The 9,104-nt window shown below is 42.4% G+C and overlaps 1 protein-coding gene across 4 annotated transcripts in view; it reads right to left on the reverse strand.

Moving 5' to 3' along the window:
* LOC111870193 (calcium-activated chloride channel regulator 1) overlaps positions 1-9,104 on the reverse strand; it is a 471,960-nt gene that overhangs the window by 79,110 nt on the left and 383,746 nt on the right. The window lies entirely within an intron of this gene.

Genomic DNA, 9,104 nt, shown 5'->3' on the forward strand with positions numbered 1-9,104 from the left:
TTTTTCAATTGACCTAATCCTTCCAGCTGCATTATGACCCTGGGGTCAACTCAGCCTGTATCAGAAATGAGTATCAGGGATATTCTTGGAGGTAAGGTGCGGGCGGCGTGTAGGGCTGACAACCTTGCCGCCATCTATGAGCCGATTGTCTAGAAAATGTGGGAACCTCAACATCTCACAATCCCATGGGTCTCCACGGCCTGTTACAGGGATACCTTTACTTTACTTTTACCCAGTTTTCAGGAAAACTTCTGCCGATTGAGGCCATCCTAGCCATACACTTAACACACTACATACATGGTACACAAAACTAAGCGATCGGCACACCCAATGGAACACGAAAACAGCCGCAATATATAGGACAGGAAGAAAATCACCCTCCATCATCAGAATTAAAAAATTAATAATAACGACGTGCCTTAATGAATACTGTTTGACCAAGTGCACAATGCAGTAGACTCCTTTAAAAGATGTGTTGCCCGAAGTTGGCCCTGTGCGACTGAAACATGTAGCATAAACACCGAATGTGCATATACAGGAGGATCCAAAAAGAGTGCTCTCTTTGATAGTCAATATCTTTGGAACAAAATGACATGTAGTTACAATTCTTGTTCGGTAGTGTAGTGTAATGTTTTCTCAACAGATGGCGAAGGTCATATGAGTCATGTGAGTGTCGTACCGCGTGCGCGCTGCGAGCAGAAGACAGCAGCAACAATAGCTGAAAGGTTGTTCTTTGAGCAACGCAAGGCTGTATTGAAGTGGTACTGGAAGTACGAAAACATTAAAGAGGTATAATGACAATGGCAGAATGAGTCTGGAACTCAGCCACCAACACGTCGAACAATTGCCCGTATTCGGGATAAATTTGAAGCCGACGGTACTGTTCATGATGTGCATAAGCAAAGATCTGGGCGACCACGGATAGTAACAAGTCCAGCTTCCAGTGCTGTGGTGTTGCAACACTGGTCAGGTGTATCTCGATATGCTTCAGACATCATTTTCCATGTAATTCGAGAGCTGTTTGAAGATGAGAGATTTTACCTACAACAAGATGGTGTTCCACCTCACTACCATCGAGACTTAGATGACACTCTACCTGGACGACGGACAGGTCGAAGAGGTGCTATTCAGTACCCACCACGGTCTCCAGACCTAACACCTCTCGACTTCTACCTATAGGGAACCTTAAAGGATGAAGTTTATCGACAAAAGCCAGCTACACTGAACGCGCTACGAGAAACCATCGAAGCGTCGTGTGCAGCCATCATAACCGATACACTGACAGCCTAGTTCTCAGCAGTTGGCGGCATCGACGCTGTTTAGCCGCTGATGGTGGTCACTTTGAACACATACAATGACTCTCCCTCTCCGCGCAAGAATTGTAACTACATGTCATTTTGTTAAAAAGAGTGAGTACATTTTTTGGACCCATCTGTATTTTAATAATTTTAATAGCATTTGAAAACATTTAAACAACATTCTGTGAATTAAGTGTGAACTGATGTTAAATTAATATTATTGCATTATATACGAAAAACAAAACTATAAATTATACCTCAATGCAACAGGATGCTGAAATATAATATTAATAAAATACATTTTATCCATATATCGTCTTATTTACTACATACTGATACTTAAAGAAGCTCAGACAGTGACTGTTATAATCCCTAAGCATGGGGAATGACGATCATAGCTCTTATTTTATGTATCACTTCCTAGAGAATCTGTTATATTGGATGTTTTCAAACAGCATATTTGAGGAGTGCACCTTCGCATCAAATGCAAGATTATACGTATAAATTTTCAACTTTGCTTATACTTTTCGTTTTATCTTGAAGTTCTCTTAGGTACCGCCATTTACCCGCTCTCCTCTAATTCTTCAATTCATGTTATGAAGATCCACACTGTCACTGCTCAACACGTCTGCACATGTCTGCAAACAGACTTAAGGCCTAAGTGGCACTATTTCAGGAAGAAAGTTACGTGAGAACGACTTTAAGGCGAGCGCGCGGCTGGAGTTTCACCCAAACGTTTACATTCGTTACAGCAAGCTACTGCGAAACTCGTGACTTGGGTCAAATGTTTTTGCCGCGGATTGTAGCGGCAAGTCACGCTCGCTGATCACGGAGGGAGGCTACAACACGAGCCAACGAACTTTTTCCTACGCGATGAGCGAGAATGTCAGCCATTTCCAGAGCAAAACAATCAACAGTCAAATTGTTGTACGGAACTAAAAAGTGGAAATAATCTGTTTCCCATATGGGAACCCAAAACGCGTTACCAAAGCAAAAACATAAATCCCAAAGAATTACGGCATCTATTATGAAAGATAAGTTCTACGTGCTTGGGTTAATGTGCCTTTCAGCCACACCACGTCCATTCGTCTTCCCCGTTCACCCTGTTGGAAATATTTCCGTCCACACCAATTTGTCCGTCACGTCTTTCAGATCGTGAATAATTTGCCAGAGTGCACTGAAAATTATATGATGAACCTTATCGGCATACTGGAAAAATACGAGATCCGAGTTTACAAGGCGGATACAGCTTATGGTTATGACACAACGCAGACCGATGAAGCTTCCACCTTTAAGGTCGAACTTGATGATGTAGGCAGCGGAATCCTCCGAAACTGTTAATGACCCACCAGATTACACAGAAAATTATTTTTCTCGTTAAATATACACCAAATCGAAACACTTTCAAACAAAAGTTGTAACTATGTATGAACGAAACATATTTCGGCCCAAGAACCGGTTTTAGTAAATAATTCTATTTTTTTAAGATATAACGCCGTGCAGTCTGTTGAAAGTTAAAGGATGTTTCGGAGAAATATGTAAGTAACCTCCACCTTCAGGGTTCAAGCACAAGCCGAGCAAGAAATAGCCTTGCTCTTCTTGCCACTTGCTTTAGGCTGTTTTTTTTTTTTTGCTCGGTTTATTCTTCAACCCTGAAGATGGAGGCTGCATGTTCCTCCGAAACATCCGTTGAGTTTCAACAGACTATATAGCTTTATATCCCAGAAGATATAACTATCGCTCAAACATTACGCTTTTAATAAATGATTCATTAGAAAACTAATCTGGATCTTTGCAAATATTATGATTTTTACATGCCCACATACTGTGTGTTCTATATGGACTTTTAATATAATATTTATTGCTGTTGTTATCCGGTCTTTTACCAAGTGTTAGGCCATATTACAAATTGAAAAAGGACCGTTCTAATTAATTTCATACTGTGCTACATGAAGGTTTTCTAGTTTGTTTCTTACACATGTGCATATAGCCACCTCTGAAATCAACCCACCCCACCCCCGCCCACACACGCGCGAAAGAGAGACAGAGAGAGCAGGCAAGCACACATTAGTAAACAAATGCGAATATTACTGTTTTTTGGGGGGGGGGAGTAACTGATATTTATTCAGTTCATCATGAAATTCCCGGTTCTTATAGAACGCGAACGGTTATCGTCATCAACATAACCTCCCACTGGATCAGATAATTCAAACCAATCTACAACCACACAGATCAAACCAATTTTCATAGATTTTGTTTTACTATAATGTTGATATGTATTTTCCATCATAATTTTCAAACCAATATGTTCGTACGTTTTCTGAAAACTGGCAACAACCTGGAATTAATTACAGTATGTAAATAAAGTATTTAAATCCGAAGTTCTGTAATGTACCTTCATTAAATTTGGCAGTAATTGAGTAATCTCTTCCGCATTACGCACGTCTACACGCAGTTGTTCACCCATGCGTGTCAGGCGCCCACTCATTTCCACTTCATTTATTCGCCCTAACAATAACAGTACAAAATAATAAGCTCCAAGATACGCAGTTCTCCGTTAAACTTCCCATCCCTGCTGAAGGAGTGCTTAATTCCTAACAGTTCAACAGGCTACCTACCCACTTGCCGACCCAGGAACTCTCTCCATTATACTGAGCGACGTCACGGCGCCCCGCGTGTCCGCATCGATCCAGGCACAACCGGCACGCTAGCTATTTCGTTAAACTATTGATTGTCCCTCTGGGACAGTTGGATTAGCAAGCGCTCTATGGCGAAATTCACTTTACAGGCTACCCGAATTGGAAAACGCTCAGGGCCATTCACTTAGCTATTAACTGGGAGCTGCTCATCCAGGTACAATTTAAAACTTCGGCTCGGGTCCACAAAAAACATTTAGCCTCTGCATTTTAAACACAAGGCTCATAACGTTATCTGTACCGGACACTGCACTTCATACAATGCCGACACCTAATTCACTCATGCAGTGCCGACGGTGCACGCCATTGAGGAATAGGAAACAGCTGAGGACTCGTCCTTTAGTCAATTCTTGATAACCGTTAACATTACAAATTTTATCTGAATCTGTGTCGTGCAATTTTATAGCATTGTTTCCTACCTAATTTAATTACGTTCCCGAACGGGTTGGTGTAGTGATAAAGTTTCGGACATATTAAGGTTGTACTCCTTTTGAATCCCGGTTGGGACACCTGCTATTCGAATTGAGGTTCCTTACGGTGTTACTCGGTCCTTCCAGAAAAAATACCACACTAACACACTAGGCCACTGATACTTCAATCCAAATCCTCTTCCAATTCATTACTCGAGCATCAAAACACTCGATGTTACATGGTCTGAGATGCTGACAGCGTCTTATTGACCAAGAGTTGGAGGCAAGGGAGCAGAGGGCCGCTCCGAATATTTTTCAAGCTATCATATAATGAGATTTTGGCCCCCCGAGGTGCCCCATCTAACTTGGAATACATCATCATCCCAGACATAGCGCGCACGTGGTTCCACTCTTTCTTTCAGTCTCCGTTGATGAATGCTGGGAAGGTACCCTAATATAGTCCGATTGTTCCCCTCACAGTTCATATTCATCCCGCCAACAGAGGCCTACGCTGCATCCAAAGCGAAGTAATCTCAGCAGTTAAACGTCATATACAATCAGAACAATATGCTAAGTCGGACAAAAATCATGTAAAGTCAGTCTCCTTTTCGGATTGTAATCTAAAAATCGGGACGTGATATTTGGTAAGTTCGGACATCACTGGGCACTACGCATCCAGATTGCCTCACTTTATGTTTCTTGCTGCAGACAAGTGACCAGCTACAGAACACATTCAGATGGAGCGTCACGCTCTTTGCGAGACTCGTCACGGCTCTCAGGTCCGAAAGTATCTCTGAATGGAAAGAAAGAAGCCTTCCTACTTTGAAAACACTGCAGACACCCCACAGGACTCGACAAAACACTTGCCTGGAAATCACCATGATCACAGGCTCACACAGTCTCATCTACTGACAAATTAATATACGGACGTGCGCAACATAAGTCTCGTGGAAAACGATACTTGAAGCAAGGCGTAGTCGGGAGGATAGCACTCAACTGTTATGAAATAGGGACGTGGAAAATACTAACTTGGCTGACCTAGCGCTTAATGACACCAAGCAAAATGGTCCAAAATGTACCGCTCCTCACAGGGTCCCTGTTTCGAATCTCGGCCGAGACACCAACTATCCGAAGATTGTTTGTTGTTTTACTCAGTCCCTCCAGGTACATTAGGGGATAGTACCTAAAACATCAGGACATGACGAATACCTTCCACCCTGTCCAATTCATCATTGGCATACCGCTTTGCCAACCAACGCTATACAGTCTGGGATATTAACAGCAGCGTTAATTAGACCAAAATAAATCTAGTGGCTGATTTTGTGATGACGGGAAGTGACATTCAGCTTCCATAGCATGCAAATTTCTCCACCTCAAAAAACGTCGGTCGGTCACGATTAGCCCATCTTACAGTTAACATATAAGAGAGGAAAAGTAAGGTAAAGTTGTCCATGTGCTTAACTAATACGCCATGAAGGTATATGAGAGAGTGGATGTATAGATCCACATTTTCTTCACTTCGACACTAGTTGGAGGTGAGTGGTCAGTTTCACGCCCTTACCACTTTACCCCCGGGGAAAGAGTCCCCGGTACCCATTGGATAGAAGGCTGGGTGGACCCAAGAGCCGGTCTGGACGACTTGGAGAAGAGAAAATTCTTGTCCCCACCGAGACTCGAACTCCGACCTCTCGGTCGTCCAGCCCGTAGCCAGTCGCTATACTGACTGCACTATCCAATATAAATTCACTTTTTGAATTCGTTATCATACCTGAGTGCCTTCGCGTGAAATTTAGTATGGCAGAAATTACAGCTTTCCGGTCACGGTAGCCGAGCGGTCTAAGGCGTTCACTGTCTTCGCTCGCTTGGAAATCGGGATCGTGGGTTCGAATCCCACTCAGGGCATGGATGTTTAGTTTGTGTGTGTGTGTGCGTTTTCCTGTGTTTGTGTACAGGTAGAGGCCTTGCTACGAGCTGATCACCCGCCCAAGGAGTCCTACCGAATGTGTAAGATCAAGAAAAACCGAAGTGAACGGAGAAGCTCATGGAGCTAGGCCTAGGCCCACTGGGGCTGTAGTGCCAAGGGAAAAAAATTACAACTTACGTATAAAATCTTTGGTATATAGAGAAAATATCTCACATCTCATTAAGTTGCGATGACTCGAAATTACTGTTAAGTAGGTAAACGAAATTTTATTTTCTGAGAAAATTTATAAATATGGTCGCAAGAATTCAGATCATGTTCACAGATTAATTTTGTGATCGCGACGCTTTGTAAAATTCGATGGATTTCCTCTATAGAAAATAAAATGCATAGAAAATACGGATTTGAATATCGAGTTGGCTGAAATTAAAGGTCATCCACGTAATGAGATATCTCCTCCAGATGCCCCCACCCCGCCTCCAGCATTCTGCAGAAACAAATAGCTGGCCTCTCATTTAGCTACATGAAGAAATCTAGTTCTGTCCTTGAATTTGGACTGCCAGTACAAATATGTATAAAGCATGTTCTGATACATGTCCCACGTTACCTCCCAAGTCAGGAGATTTGCTCCATTCCAAGTTGAACACGGAATGAAGAACTTGATGTACTTGTACACGTTTCAGTAGTAATTATGAAATCGTAGAAAAATGTTTCCTGCTTCAAGCTGTTATCTTCGACGAGATGGGAAAAGAATGGAGGAAAGAGACGACAAATGCAAGAAAAAGAAAAGGAAGTACGTTATGCATATTTCATTCCTATGATGCGTCGTTTCCGAGATGATGACCTTCAAATACTAACACGAGCCCAACAGCAATGTTGACTCATGACGCAGTTAATTGTTTTGCCTAAACAAATAAATGAAACATATGCGCAACTACAGTCGGTCGTGAGTTGCATATAAATGAACTTCCTGAACTTCTTTGCTTACAGTACGGCCAAACGTTGGGTCAGACATGAAGCCCCAACAGAGAAGCGAGGTTGCGATAATGTATCGAACTGCAAGTCGTGTACATTCTACTTCATTCTGTGCTTAGACTTGCTGGGTTTTCAGAATCTCTTTATCTTCCGGTAATCTAGAAACTAGAAACATAACGTTTCGGAAACTGGATCATTTCCGTCCTCAGGTGAGGGGGGGAGACACTCTGTTGGGTTCCTTAGAAAGAGCTAAGAGAATGACTGAGGTTATAAGGGACCCAACTGAGTAGGTGTCTCCCCTTTCACCTGAGGACGGAAACAGATCCACTTTCCAAAACACTGTAGTTGTTTTTTAGTTTCTAGAATACCGGACGAAGGACGAAGTCCGAAAACCCAGTAATTCTGAGTGTTATGCACCATCGTAAGAACCCTCTAGAATCCACTCATGTACTTCACTGAGCCATAACAGAGGCTCCACATATGCATGATCCGTGTCGTACTTTATGAACTGTGTATCTGCAATGCCACTACTGATGACTATGGTTTTTAATGTTACAATCCAATATCAACAAAATACGTTACGCAGTTTCCCTGCTTGTGCCTTTCTTGTCGAACCTGCCCAGGCCTCCATGACACTTGGCATGTGGAACTGTAATTAAATGCAAGGACAGGCGCGGCTGTGGAGCAGGCCCGATACGCATCGCAAGGAGAGCGATGTGCCTCAGCATCACGCAGTGAATAACATGGCACTAGGTGGAGGACAGGGTTTAGCTTCACGCTGCAGCTACTTTAGCTCAGGAGAAAGGGTCTATGACACCCAAATGATGGGGAGGATTAGTTGGTCTTGGGGTTGTTTTGAGGAGGAGGAAGTGATGAAGTCGCAATAGTTCCATCAGGAACTGAGCCTTGGTCTTCCAGTCTACGGTAGTCAGCTTACTGATGTGGCCACTCAAGACTACTTCAGGATCGCTGAAGAATAAGTAGACTCTGATATTACAGAACGCTACAACATACCCAAGTCACCAGACACTGTCCTAAGCCAGCTAAAACAATTTCGTCTCAAACAAACCTCCATTAAACCTACTTTAATAATGATCTTGATCATAATCTTAAAATTTAAATTTACTCCTAGTGATTCTTGCACAAAAATTTGCAGGCGAACATTTCATCCAAGCCTGATAGTCCTATATATCCAGCCCACTGAAACAAAACTAGCGCCTACGGTCGGAAAGGCGACTCAAGCAGTAAGGAGTACAAAATGCATACGAAATGTTATCTGGTTCAAAATTGTCGGAGTACCGACTATCTCGAGTTTTCTGGTGGTTTTGCTTCGGGACTTTCAAGCGAATACTGGGATAACGGCTTGAAACTCCACTCTTCCAGCCTTGCTAGTTCAATGTACTCGATCGTTTCTCGTCTGATATGAGGCGACGTAACCTGATCCTTCAATGCAGCATCGTAACAGAATTTACGAATCAGCAAACATCAAGCTCACCTTACACTCAATTATGAACTACTTATGTTAGCTATTTTCGTTACATTCACCCCTAAACCCGTTTTAATAACATTGTCCCATTTACATACTGGTCTTCTAAGTGATCTCTAAAAGGTTATTTGCATTTATTGTTTCCCACATCCATGTTATAAACTTGGTTTAATTTTGATTCTGCTTGTGATGATAATAAAACAGTGTTATATATATATAATTCCTTCTCATGTAACCTCCTCCTCTCCCCAATAGGTTCATCTGCCTTATTCCCAAATACCCTCTCAGCATTTTATATTCCTTATCTCTTAAAACTGC

Source organism: Cryptotermes secundus, unplaced genomic scaffold (genome assembly GCF_002891405.2).
Source record: "Cryptotermes secundus unplaced genomic scaffold, Csec_1.0 scaffold779, whole genome shotgun sequence".
NCBI lineage: Eukaryota > Metazoa > Arthropoda > Insecta > Blattodea > Kalotermitidae > Cryptotermes > Cryptotermes secundus.